Raw genomic sequence first — 14,012 nt, 5'->3', positions numbered from 1 at the left:
AACGTGGAAATGAACACCCCAACCGAAGAATTGATGCGTGAACTCCGAGCCCCAAATTATGAGATTATTGCGGCTCGTATGATGGGTAGAACAGCCACTGCAATCATAACTTTCAAGGGCTCACATGTACCTCGCCAGGTCATATTCGGCGGAGGTGTATACCGCTGCGTCCCTCACCGACCCAAGGCGCAATTTTGCACAACATGCTTTGCTATAGGACACCGATCAGACGTTTGTCGCGACAATGGAAAACAAAGGTGCAGAACATGTGGAAAGTCTGTCGGAGATCCTGCAGGGGATCATGACTGCAAACCAGGCTGCCCTAATTGTGGCAAGGACCACAAGGCAGACGACCCAACTTGTGAAGTGCGACGAGCCGCTGATAAAGCGGTCAGAGAAGCGGCCTACCTGAAGCGTTTGAAACAACGAAAGGACGACAAGCAAATGAAAACAGTCACCATCGCAAGCCGAAGCCCAAGCCCAAAACGCAACTCCGACAACACATCGAGAGACAGAAGTAGCTCCAGAAGCCGTCAACAGTCCAGGGGCCGCAGCCGCTCCAGAGGCAGGAGCCGATCCAAGGGCCGCAGCCGATCTAGGGGACGCGGCCATTCCAGGGGCCGGGACCACTTCGGGGACCAAAGCCAGTCCGGCAGCAGTGGCCAGTCCGGGAGCGGCGGCCAGTCCGGGGACTGCAACCGGTTCGGAGGTGGCAGCCAGTCTCCGGATCACAACCATTCCCGAGGTCAACAAGACGAGCAACCCGCAAACCAGCGAAACGTGAGTCAGTCACCCGGCACCTCCCCTTTCCCCCCCATTACCAATGCATCTCAAGTTCAAAAACGAGCTCAAAAAGTAGCCAAAGATTATAAGAACGCTCTACTTCAAACCCGCAGACCTAATGAAATGTCAACACTATCGTCACAATCACTAGAGCCTACCGAAGGCATGGACATGCAAGCAGAGGCACACGCACCTGAAGTTACACCATTGGGTGATATAGAGCAACCCTTACCTCAGGAAGCAGAACCAGCGTCATTGCAACCGGCAATGAAAAAGGCAAGATACCACACAACAGCCCTACAACACCTTGAAGCAGATTTTAAGCAACTAAGGGACGAAATGAAAGAAATGCAAACCAGTCTAGAGGCCAAGATAGCTCAACAGGTTGCTGCTCAAGTTGAGGAGGCGCTAAAAACATACACTCAACAAATAATGAGCCAAATGCGCTCCCTGTTCAACGAGCTCCTCAGGAGCCAGGCAGAGGCGATGGTCTCTACACAAGTGCAGGCTGCGATGGCCGCATTACCGCGCCAGGAAGAGCGCGAACGACCCAGAGCACGTCGATCTACCAGCGTAACACGACCCACTCCTTACCCTACAGCGGGCGCTCCGCAAAATCATCAGTAGAACAATGGCGACTAATCTGGTGGTGTGGCAGTGGAACTGTAGAGGGATTGCTCGAAAACGGGGCCTTCTCACGCAGTACATTGCCGCTCAAGATCGTCGACCCGACATTTTCCTACTCCAGGAAACTAACCAAACACCTCATCTTGCAGGCTATACGACGTGTAGCCATAATTCTGCACTGGCCATTCTCATTCGTAAAGATATAGCGGCAAATGTTGTCCACAGCACGGAACAGAGCCTCACTGTACGTGTCTTTCCAACTAAAATTGTCAAGAGCAAGGCACAGCCCCACTTATTCATCACAAATGTTTATAGCCCGCCAAAACAGAAAGTAGACTTCTTCAAGGAGGTTGCGAATCTGCGGCCAACGAAGTATTTTGATCATCTAATAGCAGGCGACTTCAACGCGCCACACACTTCATGGGGATACACAAAAAACTCCTCCAAAGGATCCGCACTACTATACCATATGCAACAGGCCCAGCTAACTCTCCTTAACGAGACCGACTCCCCGACGCGGCACGGAAACTCCGTAGAAAGAGATACCACGCCTGATCTCGCCTTCATTAAAGGACGACTGTCAGCGCAATCGGTTAACACGCACGATACTTTAACGAGTGACCATACTGTCATACAGATGTTTCTGCAAATCAAAGGATTCCCAAAACGCCAGCGCAAGCATCGCCTGACGGATTGGAATGAGTTCAGAAAGACACCTGTAGGAGACTTCCAAAACATGCACTTGAAAGATTGGGTAGAGATGGTCAGGCAACGAATCCAGTCACACACGAAGGAAATAATAGAGAAGTGGGAGCAACCAAGCACGGACAGGCATCTTCTTCATCTCTGGGAGGCACGACATGCCCTCATTAAGAGATGGAAAAGAAATAAGCTCAATCGAAAACTGCGCTCACGCATCAACACGCTCAACGAGCAGATCGTCCACTACACTGAACATCTCACTCGTGAGCAGTGGTACGATACGTGCAACAAGCTCAATGACACATTGAATATGAGCTCCACGTGGAATCTCATCCGATCACTCATTGACCCAACCCAGACAAAGACGGAAACGTCCCATAAGCTCCGAAAGCTGCTCGAAACATTTGAGCATACCGATGACCTATTCAACGAGCTTATAACAACACACATTGCGGATCCAGTGCAACCACAGTATGCCGACTACAAAAGCGCAGAGCCAGAAAATGAGGGTCTCACCGGCCCAATCACATTAGCGGAACTACAGCGTGCCTTAGCAGAAGCAAAGCCGAATAAAGCGCCAGGACCAGACCAAATTACGACAACACAGCTCCGCAACCTTACAGAAGCCGATCATGCATTCCTACTTCAGGAAATTAACAATGTGTGGGACACGGGCAGCTTGCCAGAAGAGTGGAAGACAGCCAGTATCATTTTCATTCCGAAGCCTGGCAAGCCCCAAGCCATAGCGAATCTGCGTCCAATATCGCTAACATCATGCGTCGGCAAGCTAATGGAGCGCATCGTGCTTAACAGACTTCTAATTCACCTTGAGCAATCACAACACCTACCCCATAATTTGATTGGATACAGACATCACTTATCTACTCAAGACGTTCTACTGCAGCTACACGAAGAAATCACGAAGGAAACAAGCAGCGCTCAACTTAAAGCTATTCTTGCCATAGACCTCAAGAAAGCTTTTGACTACGTTAACCACGATGCTATGCTGCAAGAGCTCGAAGCTACTGGCTGCGGAACCAAGCTTTATAACTATATTAGGGACTTCTTACGGAGTCGCACGTACACGCTACGAGTAGGCGACATCACCTCACAACAGTATCCCCATCCGCAGAGAGGTATCCCGCAGGGTTCCGTGATCTCTCCCACTCTCTTTAATCTTGCCATGTGCGTAGTCCATAGAGCGCTACGAGACATCCCCGACATCAAATATTCGATCTACGCAGATGATATCACCATCTGGATCAACACGGGTTCGCCAGGGCATATCCAAGAAACTCTCCAACAGGCTATGAACAGTGTGCATGAGGCTGCTCAAACTATTGGCCTTAGATGTGCGCCGGAAAAATCTGAATTGCTACTGGTCCATCACAAAAGATGGAGACCACCCACCATACAAATTGTAAACGAAGGCGTGCCCATTTCCCAACCAAAATGTATTAAGGTACTCGGTCTCCACATCCAGAAAGATGGAGGTCCCGCTGCGACGGTGCATCACCTGCTCAGACAAGGAGAACAGGTGCTGCACATGATGCGTAGGGTCTCCAACCGAGCAAATGGAGTGAAAGAGGCGGATATGCTTCAACTAAGAAACGCACTAATTATGTCGCGCCTGCGCTATCACCTGCCCTATACCAATCTCCGCAAGCAAGATATCAATCGCCTTGATGCGCTCATCAGGAAGGCGACAAAGCTGGCCATCGGCATCCCGTTTAGTGCCAGCACTAAGCTCCTACTTGACATCGGTTGCCATAACACGGTGGCGGAACTAGTCAGCATTCATCGTCGTCGCCAAGAACTGCGTTTGCAGCGCACGTGTCACGGTACGCACATCCTCCACAGCATCGGCCATCATCCAGAAGCTGCGCCCCTTCTGAACACGCGCCCACTACCCCCGAAACAACGCGAACTTCTAACCATAGCTCCACTGCCACGCCACATGAATCCAGAACGAGGCAAGGAAAGGCGACGACAGCGAGTGGCCTACTTCAAGAGGTACACGGCAAGACACCCTGACGGCATATACTTGTACGCTGATGCTAGCGTTGGTGCACGGGGCTCCGCTATAGCAGTCGTGAATAACGACCTCCAAACTGTGCATACGGAGGTACTCTCGGAGACAGATCCGACCTTAGCGGAACTGACAGCCATCGCAACTGCGATCAAACACATGCCCCCTAGTAACTCAGCCTACCCAAGAATCATATTTACCGACTCCATGGCGGCTTGCAGGAAATTGTTGCACAATGATCTCCCTGCCCACACTTCGACATTTATTCAAGAGCACCTTCAGGGTCCTCTAGAAATCATCTGGATACCTGGTCATGACGGACTGCCGGGAAATGAAAGAGCTAATCAGCTCGCCTGCGAGACTTTGAACCAGGCACCCTGCATTCCGCGACCAACCCAGACGAAAAGGTGGGCTCCCCTGCTTCTGCGGCCATATCAAGAGGCAAGACGCAAGTTCCCCAAACTCAACAAAGTGATCACCCGTGAACAGGGTGTACTGATTCGTCAGGCCCAGACTGAAACACTCCCTACACCAGCGCGAATGCACCTCCTCCGCGGCCTCTTACCTGAAGATCCCCCACCCTGTCGATACTGTGGTGAACACCCGAACACATCCCATATCCTCTGGTCCTGTGGACCACCCCCACCTCCCCTTCCTGCCCCCACAAATCTTTTTCCTAAACCCCATGCCGGGTGGCTGACAGAAGCAGCCAGCGCCGACGACCAACGGTACCTTGCGGCGTTTATCAGTGCTGCACTGAAGAATGCCGCAAGCGAGGCTCTGGACTGAGGGCCTTTCCACGTTACCACCGAACATGAAAATAAAGTTTTTTCTCTCTCTCTCTCTCTCAACTCTTTGGCGTGGTAATTGGACGCCCCTTGCCCTGTTCCTCTTATGTCCCGCATTGTGTCTAGAACGCAATTGAAGTCTCCAAGAATGATGTACTGCCTGTGTTCTAAAAGGTATGTTCTTAGTTTTTTAAAGAATTTGTTTGTGAGACTTCTCGTTACGGGTGCATATACATTAATAATTCTTACTCTTTTTCCTTCCATGAAAATGTCCACCACTGTTATTCTCCCCTCAGTGTCACAAGTGTAGTGTGCACTTTCTCTGTATTTAGTTGAAAGAAAAACTATGCCTGTACCTCGGGAACGCGCATCCGTCAATGAGAAGAAGGCGTCTAGTCCGAATCTGTTTTTGAACTCTATTACATCCCTTGGTGTTCTAAAATTTGTTTCTTGTATGCACAGGATGTCTATGTGGTTTTGCTTACAGAAATGAATTATCTCTCTTTGTTTGTCCGTATCTCGGAATCCTCGTACATTAAAGGGCGGACCATTGAGTTTGGACATCTTTTGGTGCATGGGCGAGAGCAATAAAAAGGAGCAGAGGATTTGAAGAAAGACTGTAGGATGTCCCTCCCCATTTCACGGATGTTCGTTGTGCATAATTGTTTAGCATTTGTCTGCAGTGTCACTACGCGTAAGGAAAGGAAATAAGAGCGACAGCGGATGTATAGTATGGCGCAAGAAAGTTTGCGTCTTAGTTTGCATCATCGAAATTGGTGATGTGCTAATAACAGGTCATTGTTCGGGCAATTGTCGCACACAATGTGACATCGGTATAATAGAATAAATGACACTTTTTCGACAGAGCAGTGCATGTGTGCGTGCGCATGTGTCGCGCTGATGGTTATGAAATAGGTCAGGTAAAGTGGGCGCGACGGCCCTGTGATGAAACCCTAGGGGAGATGGATAGCGTCTGTTCGGCCGTTCTTAATCATTGTTAGCTGTGCATTGTTGCCGTGGAACGGCTTCATTATTGATCGAAAATCGTAAAGGAAGGTTTATTTTAAGGGGCGGGCTGGCGGAAATCTGTCTGTAAAGTGCCCTGCTCTGTCGATTGTGGTCTGGCGATATAGCGGGAGAAGGAACATGCTTTAAGGCAGAAAACCAAAAAGGAGGGGGGGGGGGGGAGTCATAGCATGTAAAACACTGCACAATATGTGAGATGAAACGCGTGTCTAAGAAAATACAGACTAAAACATATCATTATCGCTTACGTCGTCCGCAGACGAGTAGTGCAAGTTGGCTGGAGACTCCACCCGTGGCTTCTTGGTGCTCGATGCATTGGCACTGGACACATCACTTCCGCTGCTAGCTGAATCTAGTTTGAGTCTTCGCTGGGACCTCGAACGGTCGCGTCGAAGATCTGGCAGGTTTGTGGTCACAGCCTCTGGTATCCAAGATTCTTTTAAAGGATCCGTGGTGTCTGCTGAGGTGTCGGTGCTTGATGATCTTCTACTTTTGTGGCCTTTGGAGGTGTTCTTGTGGACGTTGCCAGCTTCGTTGGGCTTGGTATTTCTAGCGGTCGTCGTCTCTTTGACGTTCTTTTGGGCATTGTTGGTCTGGTTCGCTAACCTGGTGGTGGTACTCATCATCGGTCTGAGAGGTCGATTGTCGGTGTTTCCTGGTGGTGTCATTGTAGTCGATTTCCATTTGATGCCCTTTGTTTCCTCTTTCTTCGTTTGGGTATCATCAACATCTTCTGTACGAGAATTGTTCTCATCCTCCACCTTTGGGGAGGGCTTCTGGGGCGTTGCGTCGTCCGACGAACCTTTCCGCTCGTCGTTTGATTCCCAACTTGAGGCTTCGCTTTGACTTGTGCTTGCTGTTTCGGTTGGGGTTTGGCTTGTGCTCGTACTGCTGGTCATCGGTTTTGTGGTTCCCATCGCTTCTAAATCATTTAGAAGCGTTGCCTTTAAGGGTGCACTTCTTGGTGATGTCATTGGTTTCGTCAAGATGGTCATTTGCCTTGTCGGTGATCGTGAGATCGAAGAGGGTGTTGCAGGTTGAGCATCTTTGGTATCGCTGGATCGTATTGCTGCCGCGTAAGACCTGGGTAGGAAACAGTCCCTCGTGGAATGCTCTCTGCCGCATCTGCGACATCTCCCGGTGCACTCCTCAGTGCTATGGCCATAAATCTTGCAGCAGTCGCAGTGCGGTGTGGTGCAGGTCGCTGCTACATGTCCCTCTTCGTTGCACTTGCCGCATACGCGGCGCATGCCCCTATATTCCAACATGGCTCTGTGGCCTTGGATGCTTAAGAAGTTGGGGGCTGGCTTGGTCATTTCTAGTTTGGCAACACGTGTTCCACTGAATACCCCTTGTCGTGAGTGCATGGCTGTAAACGTGACATCTCGCACCTTGCCAAACGGTTGAAGTGCTGCTTTCAGCGCCTCGTGGGGGATATACGGCGGAAGACGAAATATGTTCACCGGCACACACGGCGTTCCCACCGCTTCGATTGGAATTTCCTTTTCAGAGATCTTGAAGCTACCTTGAACAAGTAACTGTGTCGCCTGTTCAGGTGTCTTTACACACACGAGAAACTTGAATCCTCCGAGATGTTGCAAGAAAAGAACTCCTTCGTGGCCGGTAACCTCTTCCACGCTGTCAATGATTTCGTCCACCGATGTGGTAGAGTCCGGTACTGTGAACAGGAAACAATGTTCCTTGGGAGGGGGCAAAACTTGGCGGGAAGCCATCTTCTTGGGAAAAGTAGATCAGGGTTGGTGTACCACACTGTCTTCTAAACTTGACAAACTGACAACGCAGCTGGCGTTGGACGCCGCTGCGCTCTGGTAGCAACGCTGCTCACCAGACGCTTTTGGCTCCGCTGCAGTCGTTGCGTGGGTTGCTGGCTGCTCGATAGAAGACGCGAGCGTTCCAGGCGGCTCCCAAGAACATCGGCAGCTCAGCAGACGCCGAGGGCGTCTGCTGGGTAGCTGGGCAGCCCGACGTTCCTGGTGGACAGGCAAGCAGGCCCTTGGCGACAAACGCGGTAGGGCTCCCTGGAGGTCCGCCGTAACCCGGACGTGACCTCCCGGATGACGGCGTCGACTGGTAGGCGATCTTCTACTACACGTGAAGGCCGAGAAGTGGAGGACTACACTTTGATCTTAGCCAAAAGGCCGAGAAGCGATGTCTTTCACTTCACTCCATTGTACCACTGCCTTGTGGGTGCCCTGCCGACATTGGTAACCTCAGCAACAGCGTGGGCAATCTTATAAAACTCAGCCCGTCTAGAGACTCTATGCTCCCTATCTCGCGAATGAACTCGCGACGCCTCAGTCTTTCACTGTTAACGAAACGCTGTCGCGTAGAAACGAGACCCGAGCGCAAGCTTGTTCGCAAGGCAAAACCAACGAAGGCAACCTCGTAGAAAACGGAACAGGCGAGCGGAAAACACGCGCAAGGGGAATGCTTACTACCGTCTGAATGCGACCGCTCAAGGCGACTTTCTTTGAGGCCTTCGCTTCAAGCCCGTCCGCAAGTGTAATACACTACGCGCATTTCCTCCATTTCCTTGTATTTACCGCAAGGCCCACTGAAAGTTTTCATACGGCACAGGCCGGGACGGATTGCAACGTGTCGATTCGACCGCTAGAATTAGGTAGCGCGCCTCATGTAAGAATGAAAGAGAATGAAAAAAATAAATATAGAAAAGGCTGCGCACTCCTTCCAATCGGAAACGTTAGGTACCCTTCCCATATGCCTCCCGCCACCCTAAAAAATTAAAACGCTTTCTAAATGTATTCGTCTTGCACTCATGATTTTTTTCTTGCTTTAGCAGCTTGTGCTGCAGGCCCTTTATAGAAAATCGATAGATGAAAAATCAGGACGCGGCGATCAGCGCGTATTTTTCTAACGGGGTGTGTTTGTTTGTTATAGACGGTTCTTTATATCTCTTGTCTGTTTTCTTTCCGCTTCTAGTTTGTGGGCTCACTCGCGAAATCGATGCTGCCATTTTGACGATGGGCGTTGTTTACGAAGTGAAATCTCGGGGTGCAGTTCTGCCCGCACCTTTTACGCCGCAGTGTCTTGGTGCTTGACGGATGGTGAGCCCGGTTGCGTTGATGACGTCGGGACGCCCCTTAATGCTTCCAAGTGGGAAGACCGGCGTTACTTGCCTCATCGTAAGTCACGAGTTTATGGGCGTTCCAAAAAAATCAACAGCAGTGGAAGGCGCTTCTATAGTTGATGGGGTCGGAAGAGGCATCAAAGTAGACCGCCAGGCATTACCCGTGGCGCTTATTTCCTGCCGCACCTGAAAGAAGCTTGAAGCTGTTCAGCTGAGAAGATCATCGTCACTGCCGATCCACTATACTCGGGGATCCCTCTTGTGGAATTTTGCTGCACTGCTGAAGCGATCGCGCAGGCATTTCAGGTAGTTCATCCACTTTGAAGCGCACATAGCAAATAAAGTGTAGGCGCGCTGATTTGAGAGTTGGGTGCTACGTGCCAGTGAAAACGATGTCTTAATAGAAGCCACATAGGAGGCGCCACCGGATTTGTGCTATGACATCTTTCTTTGCATTGTAATAATAATATATAATACGATATAATATATACCTGCCATAAAGGATGGCTGCTATAATTTAGACGAAACAAAATGAAATGCAGTTGGTGCTATATTTTATTAGCTTCTATTATGTTCTAGCCACTGGATAAATTATGCGAAAAGTCTTGTTCATTACTTGGTATAGCAGCAAATTTCCTACGCATCTTCCCTTAAAAGCCTCCATTACCTCTTTATAGCTGGAAATTGAAGTGCCAAATTAGTGCTTCAGTATCAGTAGGTAAACGTCGTTTGACAATTCGACAATAGGTCGATAATTAAATGATGTAAACGTAGCTAGATGTTTGTTGTAACTGCAGACATGGATATATCGAGTTTTCAGAAAAGGTAGGTGTAAAATATAAGATTCCGTGGTCAGGAGCGGAAGCAGACGAAGATGAAGTAGGATGTCAATGTTGTCGAATAAGTCGAATGTCGGTCCGAATGCCAATAGATAGTGGTTTAAAAATGGTGGGCGAAGCTGTCTTCCAAATTGGAGTGACCTAAACATAAAAACAATTAAATTTTACAGTAACGGCGAGCTGTTCGGTCTAGATAGTAATATGCAAATTATGCATACGCTCGGTATGCAGAATGCTTCTTTTTTTTCTTTTTTTGCACAAAGTGCATGTTTTAACATTTTTTTGCGCTTTCGCTAGTTTGTGGAAGTGCCTATGTCTGTTACTATAATTTTACTGTTTTCCATGTGTGGAACTTTGGAAATGTACCTGCTTTTTCGGGCTGTCTCCAGTACCCTACGATTATGCTCAGCGGTGGTGGCGACGAAAACAGTCAGCTCCTGACTAACCTCTATCGACTGACTTTGCAGGTAGGTGTGCACTGTACCTACACCTCACTAAAATTGTCGTTGTCCACCACTACCACCGCCTCTGTTGCAATAGCTTCCTGTTGGTGATCACTGAAGCTTCCTTTCAACGACCACTGTTACCGTGAGCCTTTGATTTTCGCTCTGTTTGATATGTCCGAGTCCGACGGCTGCCTAGTTTGTTTTGAGCCGCACCTAGATAGTGGCGCATATCCAACCTGCTAAGAATGCAAATACGGCTATCACCTGGGAGCATGCTCGAGTGTGAGCAAGACAACCTTCAAAAATGGCGGTGCCGCAATAAAACCATGGAAGTGTCAGACATGCCTAGTTTTGGTGGCCTGAAGGGCACGTGGTGAATAGAGCCACACAGATGAGCATAAATTGGCCTACGAGAAAATAATGACTGAAATTAATAAGAAGCTGGCCAAAATACCTGACATACAAAGCAAGGTAGATTTACTAATGGTATTAAAAATTACAGTGGACAAATTGGAGCTGTCTGTTCAGCATTTGTCTGATCAATATGAGTCGGTGCTTTCTGAAATGCAAAAGCAATCAACTGAAATAACCGCCCTTAAGGGGCAGATTCTGTCGGGAGATCTAACAACAGCATGAACGGTCTTGAGTTGAAAAAGCAAGTCAATGCCCTAGAGCAATACAGCAGGCGACAAAATATTGAAATCCGTGGCTTACCTGTCACCCAGAATGAAAATGTGCTCGGGAAGCTGAATAATTTAGCGACCAAGCTTACCCTTCCTGGATTGACTAACTCCGAAGTCGAAGGCGTGCAAAGACTGCCACCAAAAGCTGGCAAAGTTCCTGTCGTGCTCGTACGTTTCGCATCACGTGTAACACGTGATCAACGGATGGCTAAGAAAGCCGAAATAAAAACCTCTAATTCTGGCGTGTATTTCCTTGACAGTCTGACAAAACAGAACAAGAAAGTTCTCTGGCTAATGAAAGCAAAAGCTGAGGAGCATCATTATCAGTTGGCGTTGTATAAAAATGGCATGTTTTTTTGTGCGCAAGTTGCCTGGTGATCGAGCACTGCGCATCAACAGTGAAAGCGACCTTGATAAGATTCGCTGAATGGCGTCATTCTTTTATCCTTTGCATTATTTCAATTGCTAGCGTTACTGCTATGGCTATCTTACATGAAGGCATATATCATGATGCTGAATTTATAAATCTCTTGCGCAGTGCCCCTCTTTTAAGAAGCAGGACAGGATGTCGCTTTTCCACTTAAACACACGCAGTCTTAGAAACAAACAACCTGATATACTGCTTGATTCATTAGATCATACGTTTCATTTTTTTGGCCTTCACGGAGACCTGGTAATCGTGTGCGTTTGATGTAGTATTTTTTGAAGGATACAAACATGAAGGTGCATATAGACAGAATCGCAGGGGTGGTGGAGTGCCACTGTATATCAAAAAATATATCTTATATGCGGTGGTTCCTGAATTTTGTTGTGTTTGCGCACATTATGAATCAATTGCTGTTCATTGTGTAGCATCTCTGATTGCCTCAGTGTATCGCCCCCCATCAGGGGATACTAAAGAATTTTTTTTTAATTTATGACTACGGTTTCTGAATATGCGTCCTTGAGAAATTTGCGTATTGTCCTTGTTGGTGATTTTAATATCGATCTGCTGTTACTTAGCCCACATAGTAGACAATATTTAGAAGTCATTGAGTCATTCTCGTGCACAAACTTAATAGGATTACCTACCAGAATAACAACTCTAAGTGAAACTCTACTAGACCTATGTATAACTAACCATGATAGAGGTGACGTCAATGCTGGTGTGCTAATAACTGATCTGAGCGATCATTTATCAGCGTTTTGTTTTTCCCTGCGATAAAGAAAGAAAAAAAGGATGTTAACGATGCTCCTGTTGCATATCGATCCTTCAATACCAATGCCTTGTCGACATTTCATGCTAGTACTGAAAGTATTGACTGGAGTGATTTGTACAGTGACCAAAACCCTAACGTATCGTATGATCTGTTCCTACAACATGTAAAGAACTGCTATGATGCTGCCTTCTCACTGCAACACTCTAAAAGGCACAGCACGTTCAGGAAACCATGGATTAATAGAGATCTTCACAATAGAATTACAGAACGAGATAAACATTTTCATAACTTCATTAGACTAAGAGACATATCTCTATTACATGAATATAAATATGTTTGCAACAAATTAAACTCAGAATTGAAAAGAGCTCGTATTCAATATTATCAGGCAAGGTTTTCTGGGGTCTGCTGTAACCCCAGGAAAGCTTGGAACTCGGCACGTCTGCTCATAGGGAAAACAAAGGCTAGCCTTCCTACGACACTAACCGTTGAGTTGACTGAAGCCGACCTAGCGGACAAATTCAATCATCATTTCCAAACTTCTGGTGCAGCAGACAGACAAATAATACAACAAATGACTGTCAACAACACATTCCTTCTTCCTGCGCGCAATATATATTCTTGAGTCCATGTAGTGAATAAGCAATAGTTACATATCTGAAATCGTTAAATAATAATACTTCCGCTGGCTATGATGACATTAAGGCGGACCCAATTAAACATGTTCCTGAATCACTATGTGGCCCACTTCACATCTGCAATCAAGCTTTCACCACGGGTACCTTTCCTGAAGGCATGAAGATGGCCAGAGTAGTAGTCATTCACAAAAGGTGGCTCTCATAATGACTTGAATAACTATTTCCTATATCTGTGCTAACTTTATTTTATAAAGTGTTAGAACATACAATTAGATAAAGTATAATGAAGTTCATTGGCGACCACCAAATGACTTCCGAGCAGCAATTTGGCTTCCGGGAAAAGAAATCAACCGAAACGGCGCTCTTAGATATTAAAGAAAAATTAGTGAATAATATTGATAACAAGCAATATATTCTTCGTTTATTTCCAGACGTTAAATAGGCATTCGATTCTATTAAGCATCCAATTTTGTTTCGCAAGCTCCCACACTACGGTGTTGGAGGTTTGGCATTAAATCTGATGCGCAGTTATCTATCCAATAGGGTGCAATTTACTAGCCTAAATGGTTATCGTTCCCAATTACAGCCGATAAAACATGGCGTCTCGCAAGGCTCTATCCTAGGACCATCATTCTTTCTTCTTTATATAAATGATCTTGTGAACACACCGCGAACTCCTAACGTAGTTTTCTATGCAGATGACACAAGTATTTTTTTACAGGTAAACACTTATTTGAATTTGAAAAAGCAGCTAATAGATGGTTAACTAATCTATCAAATTGGCTGCATTGTAATCAACTTCAACTAAATGTATAAAAGACTAAGCATATTATTTTCAAAAGCCGCAATAAGTCTGATGACTATAGTAGCTGTCTTAGATTTAAAAATTGTGGTATCGAACGGGTTTCTACCTATGAGTTTCTAGGTGTAGTTATTGAAGAAACTTGAGCTGGACACCGCATATAAACAAGATACATGCAAATATGTGGAGGTCAATTTCTATATTCTATAATACCAGAACCTTGGTACCAAAATTGTTACAACTACAGCTATACTACGCCCTTGTTCATTCACATATACACTATTGTCTACTAATCTGGGGTACAACTACTAAGACAAATTTAGATAGGTTAATAATGCTAC

This window comes from Dermacentor albipictus, unplaced genomic scaffold (assembly GCF_038994185.2).
Source record: "Dermacentor albipictus isolate Rhodes 1998 colony unplaced genomic scaffold, USDA_Dalb.pri_finalv2 scaffold_16, whole genome shotgun sequence".
Taxonomy (NCBI): Eukaryota; Metazoa; Arthropoda; class Arachnida; order Ixodida; family Ixodidae; genus Dermacentor; species Dermacentor albipictus.
The sequence above is the reverse complement of the archived record's forward strand: the minus strand, read 5'-3'. Positions refer to the sequence as shown.